Source organism: Jaculus jaculus, chromosome 4 (assembly GCF_020740685.1).
Source record: "Jaculus jaculus isolate mJacJac1 chromosome 4, mJacJac1.mat.Y.cur, whole genome shotgun sequence".
Classification (NCBI taxonomy): domain Eukaryota; kingdom Metazoa; phylum Chordata; class Mammalia; order Rodentia; family Dipodidae; genus Jaculus; species Jaculus jaculus.
In genome coordinates, this window is record NC_059105.1 from 111839433 (window position 1) to 111857418 (window position 17986).

A 17986-nucleotide genomic window follows, 5' to 3' on the forward strand; every position below is an offset into this window, starting at 1 on the left:
GTAAATGAGCTTCTATTGCATGCCTGTCAGGAATTTGGGCATTTAGAAGCAAGTGTCTTTAATATATGAGCCATCTCCCCAGCTCCTTAGGTTTGAGCATTTGGAACACAGAATGGTGAAGGACCTTGGTTCTAGGACTTTGGAGTCTAAAAAATGGTCAGATCTACCCAAAACTAAGTAGGCAGAAGAGAAGTGATACAGAGAGGCAAGAGTGGAACCAAGGAAACTTCAAACAAAAGAAGATTCAATATCTATCCTGAAATGTATTGCAATCATTTCCTAACAGAAACCTCAGGATAGCCAAGGACCAGCAGTAGGGAGAGGGCACAAAGTGAACCTCAATGTACCCAGGAGTGAACTTAGAAATGCTTATGCTAAGCTATTATGTAAACTAGGAGGAATAAAGGAAATACCTTACTGTGAAAAAAAGAAATCTATAGGGAATATGTCACTTAATAATGAAAAGTATTTCCATCTGAGCAAGAATTTCAGCTACTCTGCACAGCTATGCATGTTCTCAAATAAGAACAGACTAAGGCATGGCAGATATAAAATGCAGTGAAATAAAAAGAACTTTGTTACTAATGGATAGTTTATGTTTTATATTATAAAAGTTAAGATAATGTCTCATTAAAACACAAAATTTTAAGAAAGTTACTGATATAAAATCAATACACATGGTCAGTCCCACATATTAGAACATAAAGCATCAACTCACAGCAACAGTAAAAAATACAATGTTTATATAATTGCACTTACTAGTATATAATATGGTTTATATTCTAGCATATCATTTGGATATTAGACATCTAATATTTATATACACTAGATATGTACTATGTGTGCATACATCCATATATAACACCTCACAAATGCCTAACATCTTCATGAAGAGAATTATAAGACTGAATAAAAGAATATTAAAATATTTGAGTTTTAAAAAGGCATGTCATTCTTGATAGGATAATAATATTGTGATGATAATTTTTCTCAATTAGCTCTATAATACAATTCTAATAATATATTCTTAACAATCTGAAACAGAAGTGGGGCAACTTGTTAATTAAACTACAAGAAACATTTCAAAACTCTAAAACAAAGGAAATGCAGATATAAAATTATCTATCAGCACACATGACTAGAAAGGATGTCATATTGGCACCAAAGTAAGGCAGGAGAAGAGAAATGAGGGATAGTCACCAAAGTTCTTGCTTAGTGGGTAGTTGTCCACCTTTGTATAGCATGAAGACTACATGGATAGGAAGGAATCTTGGCTTCTATGTACACAGGATGGGGAAATACATTCGATGATGTCACCTGCCACTAGATTTCCATCTCACCTATCCACCAGTATTTAAGCCTTGATTTTTATTTTGGGGAGAGGGATTAAGACAGATTCTCACTCTGCAGCCTACACTGGTCTGGAACTCACTATGTAACCCTGGTATCATTGGACTTGTGGCAATCCTAATGCTTCAGCCCCCAAAGTGCTGGAATTACCTGAGCCACCACTCCCGGCTTGTCTTTAAGTCTTTAAGAATGCTTTGACTCATGCTGTAATAAGTACCCCTCATCTGTGCTAACAAAGGCAGCCATAATTAAGCTCATCAGGACACAGAAAACAATGTGAAAGTAGTAGGGGAAGTAGATGGAAAGAAAAAAAGGGTTCAGCAAAAATTGGAGGGGGATAAAAAGGGATAATAGGGAGTGCATACAATCAAAATACACTTATAAATATATGGGATGATCAAAATATAAATTAGAAAAGGATGCTTTTACAACGTAATCTCCCTCTCTCTCCCTCCTTCCCTCCCTCTCTCTCTCACACACACATGCACATACATACTTGTAAAAGGAAACCATTGGTTGTGTTCCATCAATCCAGCAGTGGGCATTTTTCCAGCTCAACTTTCATTTTAACTTTAACTTTCTTAAGTGCAAATTGATTTTGACCAAATTTGGTATAAGACATATTTTGTGTTCTATTTGTATTTCAGTCTGCCACTTTAAAATAACATGGGAGGTAATAACAGTTTCCCAATCAACACATGTTCGAAAATTTTTAACTTATGCAAATGAAAATGAGTGCAAGTGGAGTTTTCAGGGATGGCTGACTTCATTAAGTTCCATATCACATGAAACTACGCGCTTAAAACTAGTAATTCAAGGAAAAGTCAAAATCAATATAGTTCTTAAGACTATATGCTATATTCTAAAAGCATTATCAAGTCACTTATTTTCTTTTTCTTTGAGCACTGACCTAGCAAATTACAAGGGAGTGCCCAGTATTTGGAAACACGGGACATAAAAATAAAAACACAGGGTCTGTCCCAGTTCTGATGTTGATTGTTTCTTCTATTCTAGACAGATCATGTGAAATTGGATGAACTAAATGAATAAATTACACTGATCAGTCCAAAAGACAAGTATTGCCTATCACCAGCTCAGCTCAAGTTTATAAAACTACAGCATATGTATGTCCATAATTAATACAAATTATAAAAATATGTAAGTTTAGACTCATTGCTTCAGTATTTGTCCCATTGTCCCATTCTTTGAACTATCTGCAGTTGCCTTGTCGCTTAATAGGAATGATTTAATAGATACTACCTTACTTATCCTTCCCTTCTTCCTTTTCTTCCTTCCTCAGTCATCTGTTTTGAAGTAATTCCATAGTATTTATACATGCCATGTTTAGTTAATATTGATATTTTATTCTGAGAGCCCAGGCAAGGTTGGGGTTGGGAAGGACAGAGAAGAGACCTCTACCCACATTGGAAAGTTTCTAAATTAGGTCACTGAGGCAACAGTTAGTAAGGCTTAAAAAATGAGATAGCATGTTATTATCTACATAGACTAAATTTAAAAAAAAAATACAACCTGTAGTTTTCAAAAGAAAAACCAACTGAAAAACATGTACAAAGAACAAATTAATTCTCAAATGTCTTTCGACTTATGTACAATAAACACAGCCTGACTGTGAGGATTATCTGACAGCAAGTTCACTAAGGTGAGACTTTTTTCAATCTTGTTCTATCTCTCCTTCCCACCCACATAGCATTCCTCTGCTTCTATTAGTTTGAGGAGAAAAAAGAACAGAGAAAAATAAAACTTGTTTGGTTAAAGTAGCATTCTTTTGTTCCATTCTTAGAGAAAAATGAGTATTTGTTTGTGGAAATAATATTTGCAAAAAGGGAATGAGAGAAAAACATTTTGTATTTCCTTGCTGATTTAACAAGCAATTCCCAGGATAACTTGGAAGAAACTGTTTTATGTACTTATTTATTAAATATTTTATTAATTTGTTTATTTGAGAGAGAAAGAGGGAGAGGAAAGACAGACAAATACACACAGAGGAAGAGAGAGAGAGAGAGAGAGAGAGAGAGAGAGAGAGAGAGAGAGAGAGAGAGAGAGAGAGAGAATGGGTGAACCAGGGCCTCCAACCACTGCAAATGAACACCAGATGCATGTACCACATTTTGCATCTGCCTCCCATGGGTCTTGGGAAATCAAATCTGGGCCTTAACTGCTAATCTACCTCTCCAACCCTGTTTTATTTATTAAACACTATCACCTCCAGGACCATACTACCTTATGTACGGCCTTTCCCACATTACAAGTTTGACTACCAAAATTATAAACCATGTTGCCCAAACAGTTTTTACTTGGGATTGAGATAAGTGTGATGAGAATTATGAAAGTGCCCAAGTAGATGTTCCTGGTCATTAGCTGTTCCTGGCTTCTAAAGCACCTACCACCTGTAGATGTCTGTGTTTCCCAAAACCATGCCTTTCTCTTTCCCAGGCTTCCAACATCTCTCTCGCTGCTCACAGTCAAATACATGGCTGTAACTCCCACCTTTGAAAAACCAAAACAAAATCTATCTTTGGCAGCATCCTCTTCCCTACTGCTGCTCTTTCTGCCAGATCTGAGAGCTGCCTGCATCTCCTCTCTCCCTTTCACTGCCAGCCAGTGTTCCATCTCACTATGTGACCTGACATCCTCCTATGAGGACGGCCATTCTTTACTACACTGCTAAACCTGAACTTGTAGCTGCTATGTGTAAAAGTTCTACAACCCTCTCCTTGAATGCTTTCATTCCTCAGCTTCTGGGACCTTCCCAGTGTTTTCTCCACTAGCATTCACCCCATTAAATCTTCTACTCTGACCTAGCTTTTTCACCACATCTCCGATTCCCAAGAAGTGTATGCTTCTAGCTTCAACCCTCCGACTAGTTTTGATTCTTCTTCTGCAGTCATCCTTGAATAATCTCTCCCAGATTCATGCTTCCAAAGGTGTCTGTACACTGATAAGTGCCAAGTTGGCATCTTCCATGCTTCTATCATGAAGTCCAGATTCATAATCACTTGCCTATTCATCCCCTGTTGGATACCTAATTGGCAAATCCTTTTCTACCCTTCAAACCCAATACTTATTTGGTTAGTTTCCACTGAAATGAACCTAATTGCTCAGTCAAAAAACACTAGAAAATGTCTTTTACTATCCTCTTGTTGTAAATTATTCACCTTTTAAAAACTAACCATTTTGCTCAATTTATTTTAGGACTATATTCAATTACTTTTAATTCTACATAACTTAATATACAGATATTGTGATTATTAAACAATATTCAAGACTATTTTACAAATTAAAGTACATATGAGGGTTTTCACAGTGCATATAAAATCACTTGAGATAGAGAGGTTTAATCATGAAAAGTTTATTTGTCAGGGCAGCATGGACCCTGAACATTCCCACTTGTTCTTACGGGTACTAAAAATGAATGTTTTATACCTGGGACATTTCCCAGGGTGATGAGTGATGAGTAAACTTGAAAGACAAAATAACACCACCCTCCAGAGACAGTGACAGATTCCTAAGCTCCATAAATATAATTTTCATGTTAAATTTCCCCCTCTAGTGAAGAACCCATTATATGTACCCATGTCCTTCATGGACCCTTTATGTCACTTCTGTGGGACTAAGTGTTATGGAAAACTGACATGAACCCACACAAAGTTCTGGCTACTTCTACCATGAGTTAATAAAGTCTTTTCTCTCTGACCCAGGGGAACCTAAATCAGTAACTGCATTGCATGCTTCATTGTGGGATTCAGTAAACTATATCATTAATCTACAATGTAGACAAAAAGAGACTCCTCTATTGTGATGTTTTCATTTATTCCATTCACTTCTAGATAACCACTGAACAGATTTACAGAGTTCTTAGGAGCTTCTATATGACTGCAGTAACTAAATAATGCTTACTGCATTGTTTTCCTTCCAGACAAAAGTACATTGAAAGAAATTAACTCTTTCTGTCTTCTATTATCACTGCACTTAACCCAGTACATGCTATCATGAGGTGAAAAACCTGTATTGAGTGTTATACTACATGTTCTTATTCCTTCACAGTGCCTGAGAGGGAGACTCCACCACCAAGCTTGTACAGCTAGGTAAACTGAGGCCCAGAGAGCCTACAAGGAATAAAGTCAGATGATCAGATCAGATCGACCTTATTCTAAAATCTTCACTTTGTATTCTGTACTCTATCTCTCCTAATCCCAGCACTTTAATCCCAGCACTTGGGATGAGGGCAGAGGCAGGAGTATCTCTGTGAGTTTGAGGCCACCCTGAGACTACATAGTGAATTCCAGGTCAGCCTGGGATAAAGTAAAACCATATACAAATAGCAGCATGAATTAAGCAATATTTAAATCCACATGAAAAATTATAACACTAAATAATAATTCACATGCTACATGCTAACATATTTTTGAAGATGGTGATAATTCAACATGATCAACTTTTAAGACTTTTTCCTCTAAGATATTATGTAATAAGGAGTAATAAATATGTCTTAAAGTCTAGTAGTAGGTTCAACAATATAATAGCTATCATTTGAGAAAGAGAATGCATAAATCTTACTTGAAAGGCTAAGTTTAATACATAGATTTATAATTAGCTAAGCTTGACATACTTTATAACCCATCAAATATTTCCCTCTAGAGTTATTTCCATGAGTTGGATAATTATTGATGTATTCTGATTAAAAATAAGTTTATAAGTTTATTTTTTTTCTGAAGGGTTTGTATGTGTGTGTGTGTGTGTGTGTGTGTGTGTGTGCACATGTGTCCCCACATGTGTATGTGTATATTTACAGTATCAGAAGAGTTAGTGGTAAGAGAAGGGTGGGAAGGAGAGGAAGCAGTCAGACTCAATCAATGTGTAGGAACAGATTTCGAGTTTGTGCATGAAAAAAATGTGGAACAGAGTTCAGGAAATGAAAACTACCAGTTTGTGGAGATTACAGCTACTCCACTTCCCTATGGGAATAAGAATGAACCTGGCGAAGCTATCCATCCTGACTGACATGGATACACTTGCAAGCTTCTAAACACTGAAGTTCCCAGCTAATAGCAACCCCACTAGAGGGTTAATTAGCTTGACATGTTCACCATACCAAGTACAGTTAATGCATCACTCCTATGCTGTGTGTGGCCTGAGTCTCTTCATTGCAGCCTTAGCCACCTTCTTCTTTGTACCACTCCTAGACTCTCTTATTGCACAAGCATCCAATGCAGTCTCTGCCTCTATTTATTCTTCTATAATTTATTTTTTTAATATTTTTTGTTCATTTTTTATTTATTTATTTGAAAGTGACAGAGAGAGAGGGAGAGAAAGAGACAGATAGAGAGGAAATGGGCGCACCAGGGCTTCCAGCCACTGCAAACGAACTCCAGACGCGTGTGCCCCCTTGTGCATCTGGCTAACGTGGGACCTGGGGAACCGAGCCTCGAACCGGGGTCCTTAGGCTTCACAGGCAAGCGCTTAACCGCTAAGCTATCTCTCCAGCCCTCTTCTATAATTTATTATCCTACCAAAGATTCGGAGATATTAAAAAAAAAAAAACTGGCAATTTCCTGCTAGAGACCCTTGTCATCAGCCTTCAGTTAAAAACCACACTTCAGTGCTGGAGAGATGACTTACTGTTTAAGGCATTTACTTACAAAGCCAAATGACCTAAGTTCAATTCCCCAGGACCCACATAATGCACAAGGTGGCCCATGCATCTGGAGTTCGTTTGGAGTGGCTGGAGGCCCTGGCACACCCATTCGCGCTCTCTCTCTCTCTCTCTCTGTCAAATAAATAAATAAAAATAAAATATGTTTTTTAAAAAAACACTTCACCCAAGCTTCCAGAGCTCAGCAATGTGCATCTTCCTCTATGTGTCTGGCTCCTCCATGCTCTCGCTGCTAGCGGGGCCCTCATATCTCTTCTGCACACTTCCTGTCTGAAGATTCTGTGTCAGCTCTTCTTCCTCCTGGAACATTAATTTCCTGGATCCTGGTTGATTCCACATCTTTCATACCTTACATTAATCAGCACTTCCAAATAAAGACCTTTGCTAATCTTAACTCGGAATAGTTAATATCATCTGTTCATGACAGCTCAAGTGCTGTATGTCTTCTTAAGTATCATGTACCAGTGCATGGGATGCGGGGGATACTACTTGATGCAAGGTGTCACAAGATGCTACTGGTCTGAAAACTATTTCCTTCTAGTCACTAATGAGATAGGTATAGAAATTCTACTTCCAAGAGGATAGTTAAAAACTAAAGAGCAGGTTTATTGGTCATATAGAAATGTTAAAATATTCATCCACACTGGCTCCAAAGTAGGGATGCAGGTATTTAATGTGGGTAACTATTAATTTACTTTCATTTCTTGATTGGGTTTTAAGATCAAATATCCAAAAATTATTGGTGATAATCTATATTAATCTATGTTAATATTAACCATCTGTAAACACATTCTATAAATAATAGTAAACATTTTGTGAAACTTTTATTATGACTATAGATATACAATTTTATGTTTGATGAACCTAGTAACTTTAAAAAAGCCTATACGTTGTATCCTATCAGTAATTACATCTCTTTATGAAGTTACACCAGTAATATTTACAAATGTACCAAGCCCATTGTGTCTGGGGCCCAGGAATATATTGCAAGTGTTTGAAAAGCACTTGTGTTGGGGATTGTGGCTGCTATGGTCTTCTCCCAATGACCAAGTTCCTTCTCACACAGGGCTGACATGATTCTATTTTTGTATTTGATATGCAGAATTGAGAGCCTCTGTTCAGAGTAGAATGAGCATAGCTACTCAGTCCAGAAGTAATGCACACTTGTGTGAGACTTGCTTTGGATGACAAGGAGAGGGGAGGAGAATCCCTCACCCCATCTGATCTGCATCTACAAAAGTTCTGCTGCAAGACACTGGATAAGGTAAAATTCGTGAGGCAATATTTATTTGCTTTATCATTTTATCCCAGGCAAAGCTAGAGAGTAAACAAATTGAATGACTTATTACGAAGGTCCTGTAAAAATTTGTATCAGTTATCTTTTCATTGCTGACTAGAAGCATATTATGGAAGGAAAGGGTTTAATTTTGATTTACATATTGAGTGGGAATGTCTATTATGGCAGAAAAGGCATGTAGGGCCAAGCAGGAAGCCTGTGTGCCTCTGTCACATTTTTACATCATCAGGAAGAAAGTATCAAGAACCTGTGAGGCTGAGCTATAGTACCTGAGGGCCCACCCCCAGTGACATACTTCCTTCAGAAATTCTTCACCTCTTATATCTTCCACAGTCTTCCCATCAACTGCAGAATAATTATTCAGATGTTGAGCCGGGCGTGGTGGCACATGCCTTTAATCTTATCACTTGGGAGACAGAGGTAGGAGAATTGCCGTGAGTTTGAGGCCACCCTGAGACTACAGTGTGAATTCCAGGTCAGCCTGGACTAAAGTGAGACCCTACCTCGAAAAAAAAAAAAATTCAGATGCATCATTCTACAGGGAACATTTTGTATATCAACCACCTCAAAACTGAAGATGAAAGATAAAGAATGAGAAACATATTCCCCTTCAATACTCAGAAAGTTTTGTGGTGTCCTTTAAGTTCAAAGAGGTAAATAAAGACAACATGGGTGGTTTACACAAAAAGTAATAATGACTATAATTGAAACTAAAATAATGTACTATATAACATATGATCAATAACAAGCCATATATATATAACAGGGAGCTAAAAAGGTCCTGTCACTTGATGAAGTCATGACAGTTGTGACTTCAGAGCTGAAAGCATTAGTCCCTCACTTGTGATAAAGCTGGTGCCAGTTAACCTAACATGCTGTAAGTAATGAAGTGTAGCTTGTGCAGCTATGTATAGCAGATATTACTTGACAGCAATGAAAACACTGTAATTGTCTACTTATTTTCTATGTCATACCTTTGAATTGTTACTTAGAGCACACTTCTTTATTTATTTTAAACGTAGATAACTATAAAACAGACTAAGGTAGGTGTTCCAGGGGATTTTCTAGAAGAAAGTGTCAGTTCCATGGCATGCTGTTTTCCTGAAGATATCCCAGTAGGACACACTGTGGTGGTGGAAGAAAGTCATACTGAAAACTTTGACCCTGCAAAAACCTAGGCCAGTTTGCCTCTTTGTGTCTTAGCTTAACAAAAAAGTCCCAAAATTATAACAGAAATTTGAATATTGAAAAAGGCCAGTAATAGGTTTGTGTAAGTAAACTATATGAAGTTCATGCAACCATGAAGTATACTAAACATTGCCCCACCCAGAATGCATTCTCTAACACCTACAGTGTCTTTGGTCAGTGAGATAGGATCACTGAGCAGTAAAGAGCTTAGCCTAGTCAGTCTTGGGCTCAGTGCCTGCAAATGTATGCCTTGCAGTCAGCTGCTTCCTGCTTTGGGAATGATTTGGCTCTGTGTGAGATGAAGCTGACCTCCATTTCAGAAGATTGTTTTGAGGATGAAATGAGATGACACATATAGAAAATCCCTTGTCTGGGAACTGACCCACTCACCATGATAATCACTGAAGAAAACTGACATCTCAGAGACAGTAATGGAAAGTGATGATCTCTCAACTGAGGCTAGAGTCTCTCAAAGCAGTCAAGGCAAGGATTGCACATACCTTGCTTGTCTTCACATTGAAAGGCAGGAACATAGAAAGGCTGCAGTGCTTTGCAGAGGGTTTATTGAAAGAAGGAAATCATGATGGGTTCTAATAGTGAACACTTGCAACATACCAGGTTCCTCATCTACCAAATAGAAAGAATGTACTCCTGGAGTTACAACTGAGAGAACTGCTCTGAGAGTGAAGGGCGTTAACATAGAAGATATTCTATATAAGTCAGGTATCTAGCATTTTCTGTCTATGAGATGTACATGAACAGTAAGAAATGAAGCAGTTGGTTCACTCCTTGCTCACCAAACACTTATCAATCTCCTTAGCTGTTTCTTTATTCCCCATGCCAGTGACTTAAGGTTTAGGTGTCTCAGTGCCAAATCTTTTTTTTTTTTTTTTATTTCAATATATATTTTCACTCCTCTGACAACCTATACTATTTCATTGTTTCAAGTAACATCTGCTGATGACTGGCCTTTTTTCAGAGCTCTGGAATCCCACGTGAAGATCACACTGGCACACATAAACTAATAGCCTTATAAATATACTGCCAACCTCTCAAGTCTTGTCTTCATATATAGCCTCTCCCCTCTCACTTGATGTCAAGACCACCTTTCTCCCCACTCAGGCCCAAACTCTGAAGGTCACCCATGACTCCTCTTTTCATCATACCCATATATAATCCATAGGCATCCTGCAGGTTCCACATACAGAATGTACAGTTTGGATCCCATCATTTCTCACCTCTTTTCCTGCTACCATCAGGACCTGCGTTATGTACCTGCAGCACTTTTCACCACAGATGCCTCAATGCTTCCTGCTTTTCTGTTGCCAACTCAGGGTTTAGGTCATACTTTACAAATCACAACATATCATACAACTGCACAAATCCTTCTGCTGTAGTTATATTTATGTTGCTGGGGCAAAACACCTGACTAGAAATACCTGATGGGTAGAGGGGATTTTTGGTTTAAAGTCTCCAGAGGAAGGTTCATGATGACTTTGCGACGTATGGCACAATCAGAGGCTGGGCATCACTTCTGTCACAGCAGGTGGAAAATGGCAGCAAGAAAGTGAGTCAATGGGCTGGAGAGATGGCTTAGCAGTTAAGGCACTTGCCTGCAAAGACTAAGACTCAGGTTTGATTCATCAGCACCTATGTAAGCCAGATGCACAAGGTGGCACTTGTGCCTGGAATCCATTTGCAATGGCTAGAGGCGCTGGCATGCCCATATTGTTTTTTTTTTTTTTCTCTCTCTCTCTCATAAATAAATAAATTTAAAGAAAAGAAAGTGAGCAAACTTACTTTGGCAAGCTAGAAACAAATAAATATGAAGGTCCACCCTCAACCACATATCCTCTCCAGCAAACCTCCACTACCTTGTTGTGACAGGAGGGGACAATATATTCAAAACACATGAATTCATGAGAAACCTCTGATTCAAATCACCACAACTTCCAGTGGCTTCCATTTCACATAAAAAAGGGCTAACTTCACCATATGGACCTATGTAGCCTTATGGGACACAGAACACCACAGTCTCTTCCTCGGCTACTCACCTCACATGCCACTGCTGCCTCCCCAGTCAAGAACATGCTGCTTCCAGGACATGTATTTTCCCTCAGCATATTGCTGGCATGTTTGGATAGTGCCTCTACCTCCCGCAGGCCTTTGCTCACATATTACTTTCCTCATAGTTCCCTTCCCTGAACATCAGGTTAGAGTCCCAGGCCCCTCTATTTTGTATTCCCCATTCCTGATCCCTGTTAATTTTTGTAGTACAGCATCTTACACCTCTCAACATACTCCATAATTTAGTTATTATTGTTTCTCATCCAGGACCTTGTACCCTCCTCACTTTGCACACCTGATAATAATGGATTTTCTGCAGAGATAGGGATATTTTTCCCATTCTGTAGGTTGCCTCTTTGCTTTATTCAGTGTCCTTTGTCATACAAAATCTTTGTAATTTCACAAGGTCCCAGTGATTAATCTGTAGTTTTATTGCCTGAGCAACTCAGAAAGTCATTGCCAAGACCAATATGTTGAAGGGTTTCCCCTACTTTTTCCTCTAGCAGTTTCAGAGTTTCAGGTCTGATGTTAAAGTATTTAGCCCATTTGGACTTAATTCTTGTGCATGGAGAGTGAGAAAAATCTATTTTCATCCTTCTACAAATACATATCCAGTTTTCCCAGCACCATTTGCTGAAGAGGCTGTCTTTTCTTCAGTGAGTATTTTTGGCATTTTTATCTAATATCAGGTGGCTATAGCTACCTGGACTTACATCTGGGTCCTCTATTCTGTTCCATTGATTTACATGTCTGCTTTTGTGCCAATACTATGCTATTTTTGTTACTATGGCTCTGTAGTATAGGTTAAAATCAGGTATGGTGATACCACCAGCCTTATTTTTGTTGGTCAGTATGATTTTAGATATTCAAGGTTTTTGAAGAATGCCATTGGAATTTTGATGGGGATTGCATTAGATGTGTAGATTGCTTTTGGTAAGATTACCAGTTTCTGATCTGAGAACAAGGGATGTTTTTCCATTTCCTAGTGTCTTCTGCAATTTCTTTCTTGAGGGTTTTAAAGTTTTCACTGAAGAGATCCTTTACATCCTTTCTTGGGTTTATTCCAGGGTACTTTATTTTCTTTGATGCAATTGTGAATGGCAGTGATTCTCTGATTTCATCCTCTGTGTGTTTGTTGTTAGCATATATGAAGGCTACTGATTTCTGTGTATTTATTTTGTATCCTGCTACATGGCTGTAGGTGTTTATCAGCTCTAACAGTTTGCTGGTAGAGTCTTTAGGGTCCTTTATATATAGAATCATGTCATCTGCAAGTAATAACTCAATCTCTTCCTTTCCAATTTGTATCTCTTTTATGTGTGTCTCTTGCCTTATTGCTATGGCTAAGACTTCCAGTACTATATTAAATAAAAGTGGGAACAGTGGAAAAGCTTCCAGTTTTCCCCCATTTAGTAATATGTTGGCTGTAGGCTTGTTGTAAATAGCCTTTATAATATTGAGATATGTTCCTTCTATTCCCAGTAGGACTTTTATCATGAAGGGATGCTGGATTTTGTCAAATGCTTTTTCTGCATCTAATGAGATGATCATATGATTTTTGTCCTTCAACCCATTCATATAATGTATTACATTTATAGATTTGCGTATGTTGAACCATCCCTGCATCTCTGGTATAAAGCCTACTTGGTCATGATGAATGATCATTCTGATATATTCGTGTATTCTGTTTGCCAATATTTTGTTGAGAGTTTTTGCATCTATGTTCATGAGGGAGATTGGTCTGTAATTTTCTTTTGTACTATCTTTGTCTGGTTTTGGTATCAGAGTGATGCTGCCTTCGTAGAAGGAGTTTTTTGATTTACTTCTTACGTTTTTCATTGACCCATTCATCATTTAGTAGTGTATTGCTTAGTTCCCATGATTCTGTGTATGCTCTATAGCTTTTCTTGCTATTGATTTATAGTTTGATTCCACTGTGGTCAGAAAGAATGAAATGAATTATTTCAATTTTCTGAATTTTTAAGATTTGCTTTGTGTCCTAATATATGGTCTATTTTAGAGAATGTTCCATGTGCTGCTGCAAAGAATGTATATTCTGCAGCATTTGGATGAAATGTCCTGTATATATCTGTCACGTCCATTTATTCTATGACCTCATTTATTCCAGATGCCTCTCTGTTTATTTTTTCTCAGGATGACCTGTCAATTGATGAGAGTGGGATGTTGAAGTCACCCACTACCACTGTGTTTGGTGTTTTCTGTGACCTTAGTTCTAATAGCATTTGAATTTGGCAGTCCCCATCTTAGGTGTAAATGTTTAAGATTGTAATATCTTTCTGTTGGAGTGTGCCTTTAATCAATATAAAGTGACCTTCCTTATCTTTCTTAACTAGTGTTGGACTGAAGTCTACCTTGTCAGACATTAGGATAGCAACCCCTGCTTTTTTTCAAGGCCCATTTGCTTGAAACACTGTTTTCCAACCTTTCACCCTAAGATAGTGCCCATCCTTTGTAGAAATGTGGGTTTCTTGGAGGCAACCAACTGACGTATCCTGCTTTTTAACCCATTCTGCAAACTTATGTCTTTTGGTTGGGGCATTGAGGCCGTTGGTATTAAGAGATATTATTGAAAGGTGTATACTTATTTTTGCCATTTTTTGTAGCTTTTCTGGTTTTACCTTTGCTCTCTTGTGTTAATTAGTATTTGAATATTGTGTGTTTTTCCAGGTTCCTTATATGTGTGCTTTTCTTTCCCTTCAGCCTGGAGGATTCTTTCAAGTCTTTTCTGTAGAGCTGGTTTTGTCTTCAAATACTCCTGTAGCCTGCTTTTGTCATGGAATGTCCTTATTTCTCCATCTATTTGAATGGATAGCTTGGCAGGATAAAGTAACCTTGGTTGACAGTTGTTATCTTTCAGGACTTGGAATATATCACTCCTTGCCCTTCTTCTGGCTTTTAAAGTTTGTGTTGAGTAATCCACTGTAATCCTGATGGTCTTGCCTTTGTAGGTAACTTGATTTTTCTAACTGCTTTCAATATTTTTTCTTTGGTTTGTGTGTTTGGTAGTTTGATTATAATATGACAAGGTGAGGTTCTTTCCAGGTTTCATCTGATTGGTGTTCTAAAGGATTCCTGGATCTGCTCTGGCATCTCTTTCCTAATTTGGGAGAAGTTTTCTTCTGTGATTTTGTTGAAGATACCTATTATGCCTTTGGAGTGAATTCTCCTTCTACTATACCCTGAATTCCTTTCATAGTGTCCCAAATATCTTGAAATTCCCATTCATACTTTTCTATTAGTTAGTCTTTCTCTTTGTTGGGCTGCATTAGAGCTGTCACCTGGTTTTCTAGCTTATTCTGTCTTCTCCTTCATCCATTCTACTAGTGAGTTTTTCTACAGAGTTTTTTATTTCACTAACTGTGTTCTTTATTGCTAGTAATTTTAACTGGTTTTTCTTTGTAATTCCTATTTCCTTATTTATGTCTAGTACTGACCTATTTATTTCATTAAATTGGTATCCTGTGTCTTTGATTCCTTTGATTTCCTCTTTTATTCCTTTGATTTCTTCCTTGACTTCTTTGAACATATTTATAATCATTCTTTTGAAATCTTTCTCAGGCATTTCCTCTAACTCATTCTCACTGGAGGTCATTTCTGATGCATTAATACTTTTTGGTAAATTTATATTGTCTTGATTTTTGATGTTTCTTGTGTTATAATGTATATATTTTTGCATCTTGTATTAATTTAATCCAAGCTGGGTAGTATTAGATGTATCAATCAATCTCATGTTATATAGCTTCAGGGTAGGAGCTTAAGATGCTAGGCATGGCTCTCCAGACTCTCAAGAGTATTTACAAAAGTGACCCTAGGTGTTGGGTTTGCCTGCTATGAGAGTATTCAAGTAAGCTGAGTGGAACAAAATATAGATAGATACTAAAATTTAACTAAACAATGTACACTTGCAATTCAAAACAGCATAGAGTATTCATGCAAGAGTAGGTGGTATGACAACCAGATACTCTATTAACACAGAGGTTAAGATTTCTGGTCTGTTGAGGGTTCCAAGTCAACTTGTGACCAAGTGAGACCCTTCCCTAATGTATAACAGAAGAAGAAACAAATTCACTTCAAACCAAGAAACAACAAATAACAAGCCCAAAATATAGCTTATTTAAGAATTGCAAATCTTAGGCTGGAGAGATGGCTTAGCAGTTAAGCGCTTGCCTGTGAAGCCTAAGGACCCCGGTTCGAGGCTCGTTTCCCCAGGTCCCACGTTAGCACAAGGGGGCATATGTGCCTGGAGTTCGTTTGCAGAGGCTGGAAGCCCTGGCGCGCCCATTCTCTCTCTCTCCCTCTATCGTCTTTCTCTCTGTGTCTGTCGCTCTCAAATAAATAAATAAAAAATGAACAACAACAACAACAACAAAAATATATATATATATGAATTGCAAATCTGACCATCCATCAGATTTAACATATAATTTATCCTGATATGGATGATGCAATTAGCACTTCTGGTTCAGGGCTGTATACCAGGTTTTGTAAGTGGTTACTGACCTGGTTTAATCCTAGTTACCTTTTGAGATGATTTTGGTCTCAGTTATGCTATGCTCCTACTTGGGTCCCTGTTTGGTGCACTGTGAGTTCAAGTAGGCTGGCTGGGTCACTGGACCACTGCCCTGTTTGCTGGAGTGGGGCGCTGGCAGTGGGGGAGGGGAATCTGTTGATGTTCACTCTAGTTCTCTCTGGTCCACGTGATCCTCTACCTCATGATCTGCTCCTCCATTCTTCGGGGCTGCTGTCCTTTCACATTTCTTGTGTTTGCGGAGAGCTCCCGTGTGAGTGGAAAAACCCCTTATCTGGCTTTTCCTGCCCCTCAAGCTGAGCCTGGCCACTGTGGTCCCGCTGCTGGAGCCACTTCTGCCTGCTGTGTGGGCTCTGGATCCTCTGGATCACTCCTACTTCTCTGCTGCCATTTTAATTTCTTATAAACCTCACTTTTTAGTAAAAGTGTGTATTTTGCTGTTTTTTGTTTTTTTTTTTTTTTTTTTTGCTTTTTCTCCCTTGGGCTTCTTTGGCGTGTTTCCTATGCTGCCATCTTATCCGGAAGTCCTGTGCCAATTCTACATTCACATCAGTTTCTTTCTTTTTTTCCTTTTTTTTCATGATGGAGGAAGCCAGAGTCTTGTGAAGCTAGGGTCTTGTGCATGCTCAGCAATAACTATAAAATTTAAAAACATTTAACAACTTGTCTTTATTTATTTGAACTATTAATAATAGTTGTTCATGTTTTTTATATGCAACATCTGGACCACTCAGAATCACCTGCATTTCTGAAGAATATCTTTTTTACATTTGAAATTTTACTTTCACACTTTGACTATATTATTTTATTATATTATTATATTATATATTATTTTCCCATGACCTTGGGAGTTACTAAGTCTCATGAATATGTGATTCATTGACTTTGGACATTATTTCTTAAAATGTTATTTCTGATTTTTTCTTTATTTTTCTTTTAAAATTGGCTATACATATGTTAGATTTTTTTAATATTGGTCTCATATGTCATGGTTTCTTCTGCTGTGTACATATGTCATTCTTGTTTTTCCTCACTATGCAGTAGCATCCAGGTTTTCTGTTAAACTATTTATCAGCATGCTAGCCTTATCATTTGGTGCTCTTGAAAACTTTTATGCAAAATAAAGCATACATGCATTATATATCTCATATGAATATGATAGAAATTATATAAATATATGCAGAGGGTATATATATATATATGTGTGTGTGTGTGTATACATATATATATACATACATATATATATATGTGTGTGTGTGTGTGTGTGTGTGTGTGTGTGTGTGTGTGGTGTATATATCAGGAAATGGCAAATTAAATAATAGCAGCAGAAAAGCAGATCAAGGGGAAAGGTGCAGAGAAAGTTTGGTGTGATACATATGGTATGGTGGACTCTTTGCTGTCTGTAGTAATGGTTCCACAGGGTTATTCATATATCAACTTCCATATTCCACAGGGATATTTTTATGTTTGCTCATGTATGGATTATATATTCCCATAGTGATTCAGTAAGTAGCTGAAGACAAATAAAAAAAGGAAGGGGAGAGGGGTGGTGGACACAAATCTGGACCTACATGAAAATGGTACCATAACTCTACATCCTAAAAAACAGACCAAATGGGATGGAGAGAAGGCTTAGTGGTTAAGCACTTGCCTGTGAAGTCTAAGGACCCCAGTTCGAGGCTCGATTCTCCAGGACCCACATTAACTAAATGCACAAGGGGTGCACGCATCTGGAGTTTGTTTGCAGTGGCTGGAAACCCTGGAACGCCCATTCTCTCTCTCTCTCTCTCTCTATCTGCCTCTTTCTCTCTCTGTTAGTTTCAAGTAAATAAATTAAAAAACTGAACAAAAAAATTAAAAA

At 37.8% G+C, this 17986-nt stretch overlaps 1 protein-coding gene across 1 annotated transcript in view; it reads right to left on the minus strand.

Annotated features, from left to right (window-relative positions):
* The window catches only part of Slc9a2 (solute carrier family 9 member A2), a 108461-nt gene that overhangs the window by 15959 nt on the left and 74516 nt on the right, over positions 1–17986 (minus strand). The gene's annotated exons all lie outside the window — the stretch shown is intronic.